This window comes from Scyliorhinus torazame, chromosome 3 (genome assembly GCF_047496885.1).
Source record: "Scyliorhinus torazame isolate Kashiwa2021f chromosome 3, sScyTor2.1, whole genome shotgun sequence".
Taxonomy (NCBI): domain Eukaryota; kingdom Metazoa; phylum Chordata; class Chondrichthyes; order Carcharhiniformes; family Scyliorhinidae; genus Scyliorhinus; species Scyliorhinus torazame.
Window position 1 is genome coordinate 47266131 of NC_092709.1, and position 17899 is coordinate 47284029.

Sequence of the window (17899 nt, forward strand, 5' to 3'; positions counted from 1 at the left end):
TATGGGTCTATTGTCAGAAGGTATTCTGAGGGACAGGATCTACAGGCAAGGACTGATTAGTGGACCAAGCACTGACTTTGTGAGTGGAAAATCATGTCTCACGAATTTGATTGAGTTTTATTGAAGGGGTAACCAAGAAGGTAGATGAGGGCATGCAGTCAACGTTGTCTACACGGACTTTAGCAAGGCCTTTGACAAGGTATCGCATGGTAGGTTGTTGCATAAGGTTAAATCTCACAGGATCCAGGGTGAGGTAGCCAATTGGATACAAAATTGGCTTGACGACAGAAGACAAAGGGTGTTGAAGAGGGTTGTTTTTCAAACTGGAGGCCTGTGACCAGTGGTGTGCCTCAGGGCTCAGTGCTTGGTCCACTGTTATTTATTATTTATATTAATGATTTGAATGAGAATTTAGACGGCATGGTTAGTACATTTGCAGATGACACCAAGCTTGGTGGCATAGTAGACGGTGAAGGTTATCTAGGATTGCAACGGGATCTTGATCAATTGGGCTAGTGGGCCGATGAATGGCAGATGGAGTGTAATGTACATATAAGTGAGGTGATTCATTTTGGTAGATCAAATCAGGGTAGGACCTACTCAGCTAATGTTGGGTATTGGGGAGAGTTATGGAACAAAGAGATCTCAGAGTTCAGGCTCATAGCTTCTTGAAAGTGGAGTCACAGGTGGACAGGGTGGTGAAGAAGGCATTTGGCTTGCTTGCTTTCATTGGTCAGAACACTAAATACAGGAGTTGTGACATCTTGGTGAAGACATTAGTAAGGCCACACTTGGAATACTATGTACAGTTCTGGTCACCCTATTATACAAAGGATATTATTAAACTAGAAAGAGTGCAGCAAAGACTTACTAGGATGCTACTGGGACTTGATGGTTTAAGCTATAAGGAGAGGCTGGATACACTGGGACTTTTTCCCTGGAGTGTAGGAAGCTTAGGGGTGATCTTATAGAGGTCTATAAAATAATGAGGGACATAGATATGGTAGATAGTCAACATCTTTCCCCAAAGGTAGGGGTGTCTGAGGGCATATGTTTAAGATGAGAGGGGAGAGATACAAAAGGGTCCAGAGGGGCAATTTTTTCACACAGAGGGTGGTGAGTGTCTGGAATGAGCTGCCAGGGGTAGTAGTAGAGGCAGGTACAATTTTGTCTTTTAAGAAGCATTTAGACAGTTATATGGGTAAGATGGGTATAGAGGGATATGGGCCAAATGCGAGCAATTGGGACTAGCTTAGTGGTAAAAACTGGGCGGCATGGACAAGTTGGGCCGAAGGGACAGTTTCCATGCTGTAAACATCTACGACTTTATAACGTGACTTGGCAGTCCACAAACATTTCTAGTTGAACTAGAAGTGTGCAGATTCCCACGTATGTAGTCACATTGTAACTGTGGGAAGTCAAACAGAGACATAAACCCATGTGTGTAAGTAAAGTCACCATAGTCCCAGATGACCATAGGCTGCTTTCCCCTTTGATTAGAGCTGCCCGCTGGTGATTTAATACGAGGATCACCACAACTCAGGCGAGGGGCAAGGTTGAGAAGGCGGGCCTTCATGAATAATCTCAGCAGGTCCGGGAATTGAACCTGCTCTGTTGGTCTTGCTTTGCATCATGAAAGAGCTGTCCTGCCAACTGTGCTAAATCGCCCCCAGACCCGAAAGGTGGTGGCATCGTTCAATGTGAGATTCATTTAACTGCCAACCTGGTAAACACTCCAGTCACCTGTTTTATGTATTTCTCTGTTGCTAACTGAGAGATCCTGAATATTTCTCCAGCAGAGCCCTGGAAGGATCCGCAGGCAAAAATGTTGAGAGTGAACAAACAAAGAACAAAGAAAAGTACAGCACAGGAACTGCCCCTTCAGCACTCCCAAGGCTGTGCCGATCATAATGGCCTAACTAAAAAAAAATCTTCTGCCCTTACTCTGTCCGTATCCCTCTATTTCCTCCCTATTCATGTATCCATCCAGATGCCTCTTAAATGTTACTAATGTGCTTGCTTCCACCACATCCTCTGGCAGCGGGTTCCAGGCACCCACCACTCTCTACATGAAAAACATATCCCGCACATCTCCCTTAAACTTTCCCTCTCTCACCTTGAATCTGTGCCCCATTGTAATTGCCACTTCCACCCTTCGAAAAAGCTTCGGATTATCCACCCTGTCTATACCGCTCATAATTTTGTAGACCTCTGTCAGGCCTCCCCTCAGCCTCCATTTTCCCAGTGAAAACAATCCTAGTTTATTCAACCTCTCCCCATAGCCAACACCCTTGAGGCCAGACAACAGCCTGGTGAACCTTCTTTGCACTCTCTCCAAAGCTTCCACGTCCTGGTAACCAGAACTACACACAATGCTCCAAATGCAGCCTAATCAAGATTTGAGATAGCTGCAACATGATTTCCCAACTCCTGTACTCAATGCTCCGGCTCTTGAAGGCAAGCATGACATATGCCTTCTTAATCATCTTAGCCACCTGTGATGCCACTTTTAGGGAACTGTGGATTTGCATGCCGAGATCCCTCTGTATAATAATGTTCCTAAGGGTTCAGCCATTTACAGTATAATTCATACCTAGATTTGATCCTCCAAAATGTATCATCTCGCATTTGTCCGGATTAAACTCCATCTGCCATTTCTGTGCCCAAGTCTCCAATCTGTCTATATCCTGTTATATCTTCTGACAATCCTCAGCACTAGCAACTCAGCCAATCTTTGTGTCATCCACAGACTTTTTTTAAAATAAAGAGAACCCAGATATTTTTTTTCCCAATAAAGGGGCAATTTTGCATGGCCAATCCACCTACCATGCACATCTTTTTGGGTTGTGGGGGTGAGACCCACGTAGGCATGGGGAGAATGTGCAAACTCCACACGGACAATGGCCTGGGGATACTGAAGAGCACCCTTAAGGTGCTCTTTCCAAAGGCCGGAGCAGACCCGGTGGGCCGAATGGCCTCCTTATGCACTGTAAATTCTATGATCCCATGATCGCACCCGGGTCCTCAGCGCCCTGAGGCAGCAGTGCTAACCACTGCATCACCATGTAGCCCCTCAACCGCAAACTTACTAATCAGACTTCCCACATTTTCCTCCAGATCATTTATATATACTTCAAACCACAGAGGTCCCAGCACTGATCCCTGCACAGAAACACTAGCTACAGATCTCCATTCTGAAAAACACCCTTCCACCACTACTCTCTGTCTTCTATGACCAAGCCAGTTCTGTATCCATCGAGCCAGCCCACCCCAAATCCCATGTGATTTTAGAATTTGTACCAGTCTGCCATGTGGGACTTTGTCCATATAAACTACATCCTTCCCTCATCATTTTCTTTGTCACCTCTTCAAAAAACTCAATCAAGTTGGTGAGACATGACCTTCCCGTGCAAAACCATGCTGCCTGTCACTAACTAGTCCATTTTCCTCCAAATTTGCATATATCTTGTCCCTCAGTATCTTTTACAAAAGCTTCCCCAACACTGATGTCAGGCTCACCAGCCTATAATTTGCTGGATTATCCCGGCTTCCTTTCTTAAACAAGGGTACAACATCAGCTATTCTCCAGTCCTCTGGAACTTCGCCTGTGGTCAATGAGGAAGTGAAGAAATCTGTTAAGGCCCCAGCTATTTCTCCCCTTGCCACCCGCAGTAACTTGGGATAGATCTCATCCGGCCCTGGGGACTGGTCTACCTTACTGCAATTTAGGATACTCAATACTTCCTCCTTTGATATATTGGCGTTCTTAAGAGCGTTCACACACCTATCCCTGACCAACATCCGTCATGTCCTTCTTCCTGGTGAATACCGATACAAAGTACTCATTAAGGATTTCACCCACTTCCTGGGGGCATAACTTCCCCATTGTCCTTGAGTGGGCCTACTCTTTCTCTTGCTATCCTCTTGCTCCTAATATGTACATAAAAAGCCTTGGAATTCTTCTTGACCATGTTTGCTAAAGACAATTCATGGCTCCTTTTAGTCCTCCTAATTCTGCATCTTTGCGTCCTATGTCACAGGTAGTATGTCCTGCGACCTGCAAACCTCGGCTGCTCCACTATCTGATGTTCAGTTGGAGTCACTATACATCAGGCAATTGTGACTACTGGTCATATTGCTTCTCACCCAAGATCCAATCTAACGCAGCCAAGGCACCACTTATCCAGATGTGATTTATGAAAACTCGAATGTAGAAATTAAACACTCAGCAATAGTACAGTGAATAAATCCTTTTACAATAGTAGGGAAGAAAACAGTTGTGAATACGGAGTATATATTGCAGCAATTTCGTAAGTTTCACTCAGCCCCCCTCAACTTCCATTGTTCTTGCCAAACTGTCCATGGCCAGTTTCAAGATGCCCGGGAAACTTGTAGATGCAACATTAAATTTAAAGCTGTATTGAATATCACCCTGATGGTAGTTACCATATGTTAATCGGCTTTTCTGAGGTGGTTATGTACAGCCATCTTTCATCATGAAGGGGTGGGCGGCACGATAGGACAGTGGTTAGCACTGTTGCTTAACAGCACCGAGGACCCGGGATCGATTCCCAGCTTGGGTCACGGTCTGTGCGGAGTCCGCACATTCTCAGTGTCTGCGTGGGTTTCCTCCGGGTGCTCCGGTTTCCTCCCACAGCTCCTGACAGACGTGCTTGTTCGGTAATGTGGACATTCTGAATTCTCCCTGCGTGTACCCGGGGCATACCAGGGGCTTTTCACAGTAGTGTTAATGTAAGCCTACTTGTGACACTAATAAAGATCATTATTATAAAAGCAGAAGCCAGCAGGTTGGAGTCAGCTCCCTGCTGTACTCACATTTTTGCTATTATTAGCTATTAACTGACCACACATACCCAAACCCATATATTCCTCCAGTTAAACCCTACCCCCGCCCCCCCCCCCCCCCAATCACACCTTAAGCCTTGAATCTACTAATTCTATCTTTTTGTAGCTGTACTTGTTAACCATGACATTTCATCCCATGGAGAGTGTGCGGACAGTGACCCGGAGCCAGGATTGAACCTGGGACCTCGGCGCCGTGTGGCAGCAGTGCTAGCCACTGTGGCATTGTGCTGCCCTGACAGGAGAATTTATAAGGGGGAATAAAGAAATAGCAGAGAAATTAAGAAAATACTTACAATGAGTGGGATCTTTTGCGCAACTTGACCAGAGGCAGGATCTTCTGGTCCTGTCGTTGTCAACGGGGTTTTCAGTTTAATGCACGGCTTGCCGCCGGGAAACCCGCTACGGGGCGTGCTGTTGGCAGGACCGGAGGATCCCACCTCAGCTGAAAATCCCGGCCTTTGTGTCTGTCTTCACGAAGGAAGAAACAGTAATCATTCCAAAAATATCAGTGAACCAAGAGACTCGTGAGATGAGGCACTTAGTAAAAAAGATAGTTCTGAGGAAATGAATGGGATTCAAAATTAATCGATCCCCTGGACCTGATGATCTGCATCCCAGAGGCTTGAATGAGATGACTGTTGTGATAGCGGAGGCATTGGTGGTCATCTTCCAAAACTCTATAGACTCTGGAATGGTTCCTGAAGATTGGAAGGTGGCAAATGTTACCCTGTTCTTTGAGAAAGGAAGGAGAGAGGAAATGGGGATCACAGACCTTTTAGCCTGACATCAGTAATAGGGAAGATGCTAGAATCTTTTATAAAGGAGGCGATAACTGGACCCTGAGAAAATAATGGTAAGATTGGGCAGAGTCAATATGGATTTATGAAAAGGAAATCATCCAGCAGAGGGCAGTAGAGCGGAGCTGCTGATTGGCTGTTGCAGGGTAAATTTGCATACATCCGTGTGCTCACCCTAACTTGAAGGTGTACCTCAGCAAGAGACCCGAGCTGTTCAAGTGAAGACAAGCATCTAGCAGAGGGCAGTAGAGCGGAGCTGCTGATTGGCTGTTGCAGGAGAAATTTGCCTACGTCCGTGTGCTCACCCTAACTTGAAGGTGCACCTCAGCAAGAGACCCGAGCTGTTCAAGTGAAGACAAGGATCCAGCAGAGGGCAATAGAGCAGAGCTGCTGATTGGCTGTTGTGGGGGAAATTTGCATACGTCCCTGTGCTCACCCTAACTTGAAGGTGGTTTGTGGAGGAGCTGTTGTCAAGTGACACTTAAACCCAAAACACTTCTTCAGTGTTTCCCTCCCTACCCCCTCCTCTAACCAAAAAAAAAAACAACCGCTGTAAAGATCAAGAGGAAGGCTCAAGGGCAGGTAGAAGTCGAAAGAAGTTGAACCATGACGTCACAGCCTGCAGGTAAGGGACTGACTGGTGACTGGTAAGTAGTTTTTCTTTTATTTTCCCTCAGGTGTTATCGTGCGGGGCGCAGAGGTAGCTGAGTGAGTGCTTGCTGAGAAGGGGAGTGAATAACAGGTAAGCTCTTTATTTCTTTTTCTTTTTTTTATCTAGAGGGGATGGCAGGAAAGGTAGTGCAATGTTCCTCCTGCAGTATGTTTGAGTTGAGGGATGCCGTCAGTGTCCCTGCTGATTTCATCTGTGTGAAATGCACCCATCTCCAGCTCCTCAGAAACCGCGTTAGGGAACTGGAGCTGGATGAACTTCGGATCATTCAGGAGGCAGAGGTGGTCATAGATAGAAGCTTCAGGGATGTAGTTACTCCGAAGAATAAAGATAGATGGGTGACGGTGAGAGGGGCTGGGAGGAAGCAGTCAGTACAGGGATCCCCTGTGGCCGTTCCCCTTAGTAACAAGTATACCGCTTTGGATACTGTTGGGGGGGTGGGGGGGACTTACCAGGGGTAAGCCATGGGGTGCAGGTCTCTGGCACAGAGTCTGTCCCTGTTGCTCAGAAGGGCGGGGGGAGAAGAGTAGAGTATTAGTCATTGGAGACTCCATAGTTAGGGGGATAGATAGGAGATTCTGTGGGAACGAGAGAGACTCACGGTTGGTGTGTTGCCTCCCAGGTGCCAGGGTGCGTGATGTCTCGGAGCGTGTTTTCGGGATCCTTAAGGGGGAGGGGAGCAGCCCCAAGTCGTGTTCCACATAGGTACCAATGACATAGGTAGGAAACGGGCTAGGGATGTAAGGCAGGAATTCAGGGAGCTAGGGTGGAAACTTGGATCTAGGACAAAGAGTTATTATCTCTGGGTTGTTACCCCTGCCACGTGATAGGGAGACAAGGAATAGGGAGAGAGAGGAGTTGAACACGTGGCGACAGGGATGGTGCAGGAGGGAGGGTTTCAGATTTCTGGATAATTGGGGCTCATTCTGGGGTCAGTGGGACCTCTACAAACGGGATGGTCTACACCTGGACCAGAGGGGTACCAATATCCTGGGAGGGACATTTGCTAATGCTCTTCGGGAGGGTTTAAACTCGTTCAACAGGGGCTTGGGAACCTGAATTGTAGCTCCAGTATACAGGAGGTTGAGAGTAGTGAGGTCATGAGTAAGGTTTCAAAGTTGCAGGAGTGTACCGGCAGGCAGGAAGGTGGTTTAAAGTGTGTCTTCTTCAATGCCAGGAGCATCCGCAATAAGGTGGGTGAACTTACGGCATGGGTTGGTACCTGGGACTTCGATGCTGTGGCCATTTCGGAGGCATGGATAGAGTAGGGACAGGAATGGTTGTTGCAGGTGCCGGGGTTCAGATATTTCAGTAAGCTCAGGGAAGGTGGAAAAGAGGGGGAGGGGTGGCATTTTTAGTCAACGACAGTATTACGGTGGCAGAAAGGACGTTTGATGAGGACTCGTCTACTGAGGTAGTATGGGCTGAGGTTAGAAACAGGAAAGGAGAGGTCACCCTGTTAAGGGTTTTCTATAGGCCTCTGAAAAGTTCCAGAGATGTAGAGGAAAGGATTGTAAAGATGATTCTGGATAGGAGCGAAAGCAACAGGGTAGTTGTTATGGGGGACTTTAACTTTCCAAATATTGACTGGAAACGCTATAGTTCAAGTACTTTAGATGGGTCTGTTTTTGTCCAATGTGTGCAGGAGGGTTTCCTGACACAGTATGTAGATAGGCCAACAAGAGGCGAGGCCATATTGGATTTGGTCCTGGCTAATGAACCAGGACAGGTGTTAGATTTGGAGGTAGGTGAGCACTTTGGTGATAGTGACCACAATTCGATTACGTTTACTTTAGTGATGGAAAGGGATAGGTATGTACCGCAGGGCAAGAGTTATATCTGGGGGAAAGGCAATTATGATGCAATGAGGCAAGACTTAGGATGCATCGGATGGAGAGGAAAACTGCAGGGGATGGGCACAATGGAAATGTGGAGCTTGTTCAAGGAACAGCTACTGCGTGTCCTCGATAAATATGTACCTGTCAGGCAGGGAGGAAGTGGTCGAGCAAGGGAACCGTGGTTTACAAAAGCAGTCGAAACACTTGTCAAGAGGAAGAAGGAGGCTTATGTAAAGATGAGACATGAAGGTTCAGTTAGGACGCTCGAGAGTTACAAGTTAGCTAGGAAGGAACTAAAGAGAGAGCTAAGAAGAGCCAGGAGGGGACATGAGAAGTCTTTGGCAGGTAGGATCGAGGATAACCCTAAAGCTTGCTATAGATATGTCAGGAATAAATGAATGACTAGGGTAAGAGTAGGGCCAGTCAAGGACAGTAGTGGGAAGTTGTGCTTGGTGTCCGAGGAGATAGGAGAGGTGCTAAATGAATATTTTTCGTCAGTATTCACACAGGAAAAAGACAATGTTGTCGAGGAGAATACTGAGATTCAGGCTACTAGACTAGAAGGGCTTGAGGTTCATGAGGAGGAGGTGTTAGCAATTCTGGAAAGTGTGAAAATAGATAAGTCCCCTGGGCCGGATGGGATTTATCCTAGGATTCTCTGGGAAGCTAGGGAGGAGATTGCTGAGCCTTTGGCTTTGATCTTTAAGTTATCTTTGTCTACAGGAATAGTGGCAGAAGACTGGAGGATAGCAAATGTTGTCCACTTGTTCAAGAAGGGGAGTAGAGACAACCCCGGTAACTATAGACCAGTGAGCCTTACTTCTGTTGTGGGCAAAATCTTGGAAAGGTTTATAAGAGATAGGATGTATAATCATCTGGAAAGGAATAATTTGATTAGAGATAGTCAACACGGTTTTGTGAAGGGTAGGTCGTGCCTCACAAACCGTATTGAGTTCTTTGAGAAGGTGACCAAACAGGTGGATGAGGGTAAAGCAGTTGATGTGGTGTATATGGATTTCAGTAAAGCGTTTGATAAGGTTCCCCACAGTAGGCTACTGCAGAAAATACGGAGGCATGGGATTCAGGGTGATTTAGCAGTTTGGATCAGAAATCGGCTAGCTGGAAGAAGACAAAGGGAGGTGGTTGATGGGAAATGTTCAGACTGGAGTCCAGTTACTAGTGGTGTACCACAAGGATCTGTTTTGGGGCCACTGCTGTTTGTCATTTTTATAAATGACCTGGAGGAGGGCGTAGAAGGATGGGTGAGTAAATTTGCAGATGACACTAAAGTCGGTGGAGTTGTGGACAGTGCGGAAGGATGTTACAAGTTACAGAGGGACATAGATAAGCTGCAGCACTGGGCTGAGAGGTGGCAAATGGAGTTTCATGCAGAAAAGTGTGAGGTGATTCATTTTGGAAGGAATAACAGGAAGACAGAGTACTGGGCTAATGGTAAGATTCTTGGTCGTGTGGATGAGCAGAGAGATCTCGGTGTCCATGTACATAGATCCCTGAAAGTTGCCACCCAGGTTGAGAGGGTTGTTAAGAAGGCGTACGGTGTGTTAGCTTTTATTGGTAGAGGGATTGAGTTTTGGAGCCAGGAGGTCATGTTGCAGCTGTACAAAACTCTGGTGCGGCCGCATTTGGAGTATTGCGTGCAATTCTGGTCGCCGCATTATAGGAAGGATGTGGAAGCATTGGAAAGGGTGCAGAGGAGATTTACCAGAATGTTGCCTGGTATGGAGGGAAAATCTTATGAGGAAAGGCTGAGGGACTTGAGGCTGTTTTCGTTAGAGAGAAGAAGGTTAAGAGGTGACTTAATTGAGGCATACAAGATGATCTGAGGATTGGATAGGGTGGATAGTGAGAGCCTTTTTCCTTGGATGGTGATGTCTAGCATGAGGGGACATAGCTTTAAATTGAGGGGAGATAGATATAGGACAGATGTCAGAGGTAGGCTCTTTACTCAGAGAGTAGTAAGGGCGTGGAAGGCCCTGCCTGCAACAGTAGTGGACTCGCCAACACTAAGGGCATTCAAATGGTCATTGGATAGACATATGGACGATAAGGGAGTAGTGTAGATTGGCTTTAGAGTGGTTTCACAGGTCGGCGCAACATCGAGGGCCGAAGGGCCTGTACTGCGCTGTTATGTTCTATGTTCTATGAAGAACTGTACTGACAATACAGGAACATTGTAGGTGTAATTGGACACCACTCACCCAGCACACTGCCTGGAATGTGAAACTGGATTCAGTGAAATGCAGCGTGGCAATTATGTTTGAAGCTACTTAGATTCCAGAGTCTAGACAATGCACTACACTCCCTTGTACAGGCAATGTACAACATGTATGCTCTCCAGTGCAGACAGCATGCAGCACTAACACTCTCCCCAGTTTAGACAGCATGTAGCAATAAAACTATCCCCAGTTTAGACAGCATGTAGCAATAACACTATTCCCGGTTTGGACAGCATGGAGCAATAACACTCTACCCAGTTTAGAGAGCATGTAGCACTAACACTCTCCCCAGTTCAGACAGCATGTAGCACGAACACTCTCCCCAGTTTAGACAGCGTGTAGCAATAACACTATCCCCAGTTTAGACAGCATGTAGCAATACCACTCTCCCCAGTTTAGACAGCATGTAGCACTAACACTCTCCCCAGTTTAGACAGCATGTCGTAATTGTCATGATATTCAGGTGAACATCACAGCACATATACACATAATGATGGACAGATCAACGGACCAATCAACACACACAACACGACAGCCAATCACGGACAAGAGCATACACAGTACAAAGCAGGGAACACGACACTTCCTGGGCACTTGAGCAGGAGAGAGCTCAGGGCACAGACCTCAGTACCACCACTCAGAGGTTCACCATGTGCTGAATACCAGAGTTTACTATGTTTATAGTTCAATGAAATAAAACTGCGTTGTACCATTCGCAACCGTGTTGGTTCGTCTGTGTGTCAGAGTACCCAACACATCAGTAACAACACTATCCCCAGTTTAGATGGCATGTAGCAATAACACGTTCCCAAGTTTAGACAGCATGTAGCAATAACACTCTCCCCAGTTTAGACAGCATATAGCACTAACACTCTCCCCAGTTTAGAAAGCATGTCGCAATAACACTATCCCTAGATTAAACGGCATGTAGCAATAACACTTTCCCCAGTTTAGACAGCATGTAGCAATAACACTTTCCCCAGTTTAGACAGCATGTAGCAATAACACTTTCCCCAGTTTAGACAGCATGTAGCAATAACACTCTCCCCAGTTTAGACAGCATGTAGCATTAACACTCTCCCCAGTTTAGACAGCATGTAGCAATAACACTGTTGACAGTTTAGACTGCATGTAGCAATAACACTCTCCCCAGTTTAGACAGCATGTAGCATTTTTTTTTAATGTTTTTATTCTCCATTTTCACATTTTCCTTCAAAATTTACACCCCACCCACAAACAGTAAACGGTAACAAATACAAAATCAATCCCCTTAACAATACCAACGATCCCATCCTCCCACCACCCCAAACAACGGTCCACCTGTCACTATATGACTCCAATAAAACAAACCCTCCCACGGTGGAAACAAAAAACAAAAGAGAAAAAGAAAAACGAGTCCGGGACCACCCATGGTCACCATTAACATATAGCATCCCCTCCGCCCCCTCCCCCCCCCCCCCCCCCCCGGCTACACTCAACGCCATCCAACCTCTGAAAGAGTACCATACATGATACCCAAGAGTTGTAACCCCCCCCCCGCCTCCAACTCCACCCAGCCACTGCCTCTTGTAAAACACCTCCCCCAAACCTCGGTTCCTTCCCCCCCAACTTTCCACCCCGGCTAGACCACTCGGACCCTGTTCTGCCAGGCTCCGATAGCCGCAGCCCCTCCCCCCACCTCACTCCCGTTCACTGGCCAGCTTAAACCGGCCAGCGTGGAGGCCCCCGCCCGGGTCCCTTTCCCAGTTGCCCGGCCCTAGGAAAGCCCAGAAATCCCCTTTTAGCACACAAACCCCGCATATCCACCTACACCCCAAAGAGCCCTCGTTTCCAGTGAAAGGCCCATCACTTCCCTTGTCCAAATGTATACAACATTGGCTCCTTTAGCCCATACACCCGCACGCAGTGAAACAAAAAAAAAAGAAGAAAATACAGTCAGTCATGAGGTCACATCGGCACATGGCCATTTCTCAATTTCTCAGTTCTGCCACAGTCCTTCTGCCTTCGCAAACTCCTCCGCTGCTTCCGCCGTTCCAAAATAAAAGTCCCTGAGCTTGTAAGTCACCCTCAGCTTCGCTGGATATACAATGCCGCACTGCACCTTGCTAATGTACAGTGCCCTCTTCACCCGGTTGAAGGCAGCCCGCCTCCTCGCCAGCTCCATCGTAAAGTCCTGGTATACACGTATACCTGCTCCATGCCACTGCACCACCCGCCTCTGCTTGGCCCAGCTCAGGACCTTCTCCTTCACACTGTACCTACGGAAGCACAGAGTCACTGCCCTTGGCGGCTCACTCGCCTTTGGTACAGGCCTCCACGACCGATGAGCCCGATCCAGTTCATATCGGGAGGGATCCTCCCCTCCCCCAATAGGTGGGCCAGCATCGCGGCAAAATACTCAATCGGCCTCGGTCCTTCAACTCCTTCGGGCAGCCCCACAATCCTCAAATTCTGTCGCCTGGATCTGTTTTTCAGGTCTTCCATTTTTCCTCGCAGATCCTTGTTAATGTCCATCACCTTCCGCATCTCCTTCCCCATCGAGTCAAGTTGATCACCGTGCTGCAATAACGTCTCCTCCACTTCCTTCAGTGCCTCCCCTTGCTCTCACACCTCCGCCACTGCGCTTGCCACCGCCGTCATCACCGGGGAAATCGCCTCCTCCACCGGCGCACTCAAAACCTCTCTCATCTCCTTCCTCATTGTCTCCATGTATCTTGTAAACTGCCTTTCGAATTCCGCAGCCATCACCTTAGTTATTTCTTCAGCCGTAAGCAATGCCTCCCTTGGTGCTCCAGCCTCCATTTTCCTTGGTGACCTTTCCACTCCCCGACGGACCTTCAGCTGTTTTCTTTACGGATGATTTGTTGCTCACCCTCAACATTTTTCTTCACTGTGCCTTCACTGTTTCTTCCTGCTTTTGCCGCCTCCGTGGACCCTGGGACCGGGCTGGAAGCCCCGAAAATGCCGTTCCCGAACGGGAGCCCTCCATTGTGCAGCCACCTCCCGCCCGCCGTCACCGGAAGTTAGACAGCATGTAGCATTAACACTCTCCCCAGTTTAGACAGCATGTAGCAATAACATTATCCCCAGTTTAGGCAGCATAAAACACTAAAACGCGCTCATTTACACAGCAGACGAACTAACACTCTCCCTAGTTCAGATAATGCACAACACTTAGGTTCTTTACTATCCATTGTTCGAATAAACACTGACTTTGTTCTTCTACATTTGAAATCATAAAGGCAAAAAAGGAAAAAGCCATTGAGCTCAATTTATTTCTTCCATCTAGAAAAATCTATAGACATAAGATCAAATATGAGAAATTCAGGACATAGAGCAGGACAAACTATTTGTTTTATATAAAGTGTGAGGCTGCGGTATGTCCACTGGCTTCAGTGATTAGTGAGGCAGCGATACTGTCAACATTTAAGAAAAGGTGAGAAAGATGATTGAACAAAAAAATTAATGGTGGGGTATGTGAACAGGGTAGGCACATCCAATTAGGACATCAGGAAGTCCAACACGGATCATAGCTGCGTGTGCTAACATCAACAGAGAACACTCCGCAAGTAGTGGTCAGCAACGTAACCTGTCGGCTTTGTGGCAACAATAACTTTTGTATCTTTATTCAATTTAAATGAAAGCATTGTTTGTTCAAGAAGATTCTGCAACCAACAGCAAGCATTATGTACTTTCACACTACTGCACTGACATTCAAAAATATTACTCAATTGTTGGTATCTTTTCCAGAGTAATCTATTTAGGCCAAACTTAATTTCTCGTCAGATGCTTTGAAATATCAATTTTTCAAAATTAATATTAAATTTTAACATCCTAACCTTTAGCAATATTTATTATTTAAATTTCAATAACCGGAAACACGCAACAAAAAGGGAACATTATTACATTTTGACTTATAAAGCCAATATTTTTCTTTACCATCCATTTAAGAACATAGAAGCAAGAGTAAACCATGCAGCCTCTCAAGCCTCTTCTACCACTCAATTAGATCACGAGCAATCTTTATTTTAACTTCATCTAACCACCTTGGTTTGATATTCACGTGAACACAAACATCTTCTATTAAACCTGCCCTCATAATTTAACAATTTTAACCTCAGTATCACTCTGGCAAATTTGAACTACAACCCCTCCAAAGCTCATATATTCTTCCTGTGTTTTGATACTCCAGTTTGAGGCTAAACAGAACTCTGAGTAACCATAACATAACTTCCATACTTCGCTATTCCAGTCCTCTTGAGATGGAGCCAAACATTCCATTCATCTTTCCAATTGAATTTGTTGCTGTTAGTGCCTTCTGTACTTGGACCCCTAAATAGCTCTGCTCCTCCACTCTCTCTAGTTTCTCGCCATTTACAATACATAATATCGGAGGAGTCCCGAGTGACCTCAAATGCAAGTACATTGGGTGTAATCACATTTGTGTGAGAGAGACTGGAAATTACCTGTCTACAGGTAGTTGAAAGAAGTTTAAATGGCCCTTTAGAAGTACTTATAAATTTCTACATAATTTTAACCAGTACAATAATTGAAGTATTACTAGTCTGTCGCCCTGCTTGCCTGCAGGAAAGAACTAGGAAGCTCACATAAAGCCGTTGCATGTTCTTATTAAAGGATGTTTTGTTTTACATCAACAAATGGACTGCCAGTGCTGTGTATCAGAGAGGCTCCCTTGTCTGTGAGGAGACATACCCTTTCATTCTCTTTACTTCCACTCAGAAATCTATCCATTGGTTCTGGGATATTGAAATTTCCGTGTATACAGATTGCTTTCTGAGCAATTCTGCAGAATGTACAAGTTGGGAATGCACAGATGTGGTTGGGAACCCGCCTATTATTCAGAGAAAAAAATCCTACCAAAATTCTGGTTTTTGAAACGTTTCAGGCATTAAAGCTACAAAAGGGCATTCAATGGGTAAATCATTTTGGACATCAGAAATTCAAGTTACTCTAAACAAAACGGCTAATAAATAATATTTCAAAACAAATTTGAGCAATTTGACTGGTGTGTGGTTTGTGTTTTTTTTTTTAAAAACAGGCCAGTTCTCCGGATAGTTCAGTTGCTATTGCAAGTCCTGAACACTTTCCATCACTACCCAACAGGGCAACTGTGGAAGAGGGAGGTAGTAAAAAAGGAACTAGCTGCTGCTGCCGTTTGAAATTTGCCTCCCACAGAAAACAGAAGTTATATTGTTACATGAGGTTCCGGATTACATTGAGGTTATAAAACAAGGATCCTTTATTCCACGAGCATCAAATCTTTATAAGTATTAATTAACTCAAAAAAAGAAACTACTTACAATGGAGATTTGCGGCCAACTCTCCAGATCTACTAGCATATATCAAGAGCTCAACTCCTGATCTCTAATTTAAGTTACATTTTAAGGGAAACAATATATGTGTGCCATTTTAGCACTGACATTAGTGAACTTGATCTTACCATTTGACATAGAAGGAACATGCCCCAACTTTGCACTATGAATTCAGGGTTTACTTGAGAAAAACAAGGGCCGGAATTATCCGGTTGTTGCGATTCACTTTTCCCGCTGGTGGCACATCCCCGCCCGCAGGTTTCTTGGCATCGTGGGGCGGCTTCAGTGGAAAAGTCCATTGACAAGCAGCGGGAAGACAGAATCTCACCACTAGCAAACGGCATGCCGCTGGGCAACATGTGGCTGGGGAACTGGAGAATCCAGCCCAAGCTCTCTGAAGGCACTGCTGTATTACAAGGAAAAATGAGTTACACGACCTGTGAATAATGATGTTCTGGTTAAGCAAACTGAGCTGTGTTCATGCATGCACACACAAAGCTCCAATCACGGGTATCGCGTAACTAGGGTATTTTAAAAATAAAAGTTAATTTCAACCATATTGTGACTCCGGGTCAAGTGGGGGGCTGGAATTAACCACACACTGGAACACTTGTCTTATTCATTTAAATGACGATTGAATTAGTACTCTGGTAAGAATCTAATAAAGCTGGTAAATGATGAAAAATGTATTGAAAGGTATTATTTTCACAAAGTAATTTCGATATAGCTGCGATTGCCTGGAAAATGAAACGGACAGCAAAAAACGAGGCGACACATTAATTTTCAAGTTTTAATCCAGGTAAGATGAAATAAAATTTATCTTCAGTTGAAATGACAATAATACTTGAATACTTGTGAGAATGACAATTTGAGCAAACTACAACTAGTTGGAACACGTGGTTGTCAAAGAGGAGGAAATGAAATGTAAAAAGACAATACCATTTGTTGATTTCGGTACATAAATAGACAGGTAGCAGCAAACACTGCATGGTTTCATAGATCATAGATCATAGAATTTACAGTGCAGAAGGAGGCCATTCGGCCCATCGAGTCTGCACCGGCTCTTGGAAAGAGCACCCTACCCAAGGTTAACACCTCCACCCTATCCCCATAACCCAGTAACCCCACCCAACACTAAAGGCAATTTTGGACACTAAGGGCAATTTATGTAGGGTTAGATGATGATAGTTTAAGAAATTGACATGGCCAATCCACCTAACCTGCACATCTTTGGACTGTGGGAGGAAACCGGAGTACCCGGAGGAAACCCACGCACACACGGGGAGGATGTGCAGACTCCGCACAGACAGTGACCCAAGCCGGAATCGAACCTGGGACCCTGGAGCTGTGAAGCAATTGTGCTATTCACAATGCTACCGTGCTGCCCCCGGTTTGTGTACTCCCAAGTGCCAGAATAAAGAATATTTTGCAGCAGGTGCAAAAAAAAGGCTTTGGAAAGGGAAGGCAACTCCCAGGAGCAGTGGTTCAAAGGGAGAAATATAATTGATATCGTGCAAAAGAAATTTCAGCAATTTGGAGATAGATTAAAGAACTACTCAGTAATCTCAGATTTACTCTCAGAGTCACACGCACTCCAATTAGTAGAGAAATGTAAGATAAGCGAAGTAAATGTGTAGCTGAAAAGATGTTCGTTTTTTTTAAATTCAGAGTACCCAATTCATTTTTTCCAATTAAGGGGCAATTTAGCGCATTCAATCCACCTACCTTGCACATCTTTGGGTTGTGGGGGCGAAACCCACGCAAACACGGGGAGAATGTGCAAACTCCACACGTACAGTGACCCAGAGCCAGGGTCGAACCTTGGAGCTCGACGCCGTGAGACTGCAGTGCTACCACTGCGCCACCGTGCTGCCCTGCTGAAAAGATGTTAGCAGAAATAGTTGATATTTAGCTGTGGTTCAGAATGCCTAGCAAGGGATAGAGGGGTTTCATCTCAATTAAGCTAGAATCAGTTCTTGTTGTGAGAATAACTGGTACTCTAGGGGAGGGTTTAAACTAATATAGCATTGGAGCAGGAAAATAAGATGAGCAATCAGAAAGCAAAGCAAAGGGACAAAAGAATGTGGGAATGAAGAACTTAAGGAATTAAAATTAATAAAATTATCAGAGACAAGTTCAGAGTGTATGTAACACAAGT

General features: G+C 45.5%; 1 protein-coding gene across 4 annotated transcripts in view; it reads right to left on the minus strand.

Annotated features, from left to right (window-relative positions):
- Positions 1 to 17899, minus strand: part of rnf150a (ring finger protein 150a) — a 175889-nt gene that overhangs the window by 146622 nt on the left and 11368 nt on the right. The gene's annotated exons all lie outside the window — the stretch shown is intronic.